We start from the raw sequence: 1,762 nt of genomic DNA on the forward strand, positions 1-1,762 counted from the left end.
GCTAGAATTTTACTTTGTAATGTGTTAAATATGAATATTTTCCCTTTATCCTTTAAAGGCCTTTATTAACCCCCCAGAGCCGTGTGGAGTTCGTTTCTGATAGATGAATGCACTTTTTTGAGCTTCATACTGATGGTTGCAATCCACTGCCATTATAAAGCTCGGAAGCGTCAGGTTGTTTATTAATATAACTTCGATTGTATTCGTCTGAAAGAAGAAAGTCATATACACCTAGAATGGCTTGAGGGTGAGTAAATCATGGGGTCATTTTCATTTTAAAGTGAACTACTCTTTTAATACATTTAACACATACAATCCCCTATTATATTAAAAAGGTTTACCATGCATCATCTTGCTCAGAGTGACAGTAAAATGCTTGGAAATAAAGCTTCATGTCTTTAAATCAATATGCAGTCAGCTTCATTTCTAAGTTTTGAAACTTATTTATTATTATGAAACGGATAGTTCCGGTCCTTGATTCTGATTGGTTGAGCCGCGTTTAAAGCCGTTGTAAATTACTCAACAAACATACACCTGTGACCGCATTACATTGGCATTACTGCGCAACTGCCATTTGTGATTCTTTGTTGCTGCATGTGTTGCTTGGCAACCTCTTAGGAACTACATTGCTTGGCGGAGGAATACAAGTGTTAAATAACGTTTTTGTTGCTGGTGTTTATTTTATGAATAAAATACATACTAAAATGAATATATTTATGGAGTAACCGTTTTATAAAAGCAATAAGCCCCTTGAAGCCGTGTTTTACAGTGAATTTAGAACAGCTAAGGGGGTTTTAGGCACGACATGGATGCCCCTTGTTCTAAATTCACTGTAAAACACAGCTTTGTGGGGCTTATTGCATTATTTGAATTATTTATTTGATGTCTTTTTTTTTAAACCAACATCCACTTCAGACTCTTGGAGATCTTGGAAACCAGCCATAGGTCAACTCAAATTCTATGGCTTTTTACTAGCATGACAGTTTGCATATGACTTAAGTGTTATATTATAATGTTTTTGTCCTTATCTTCACTGCTTCGAAATACATGATGTTAACGAAAAAACTGTTGAATCATTTACAGTTATTGAATGTATGAATAAAAACATAATTATATAACACAACACAATTACATAACTACACTAATTAAGTTGTATGCACGCCTTCCAAAGCATAAATCTGTATTTTCAGATTTCAGAAGAATAATTTTTAAATTTGTTATACAAATGCTGAGGTGTTTCATCCGTCAGCTGATCTGGTATTATGATATTCACTACTGTAATGAAGATGAACGTAACTTTTAATAAGCAGGAAATTCCCGACCTTTAAACAAATAACCATTTACATGTTTAGGACGTTTGCGTTGTAAGAATGGACAGGGAGACTTTGTATATAAAAAACGCTAACTCGTTAGATAATGTTTTCTCATTAAAATCAGATGATTTCCAATTTCCTTAGTGAGAACAACATATATTTTCTGTGTTTTAAACCAACATACAAGACCTAAGTACTGAGACAGCTAGCCTTGATCTCCACTACACATATAGACAATTGAATGTATTCTTTATACTGTACAATCATCTAAAACAGTGGTTCTCAAACCTGTCCTGGACTACCACCAGCCTTGCACATTTTATATGTCTCCCTATATCTGGTCCGAAAACCAGTCAGTATCTGGTGTGGCCACCATTTGCCTCACGCAGTGCAACACATCTCCTTCACATAGAGTTGATCAGGTTGTTGATTGTGGCCTGTGGAATGTT

The sequence above is a fragment of the Abramis brama genome, assembly GCF_963993115.1.
Source record: "Abramis brama genome assembly, chromosome: 12".
Classification (NCBI taxonomy): domain Eukaryota; kingdom Metazoa; phylum Chordata; class Actinopteri; order Cypriniformes; family Leuciscidae; genus Abramis; species Abramis brama.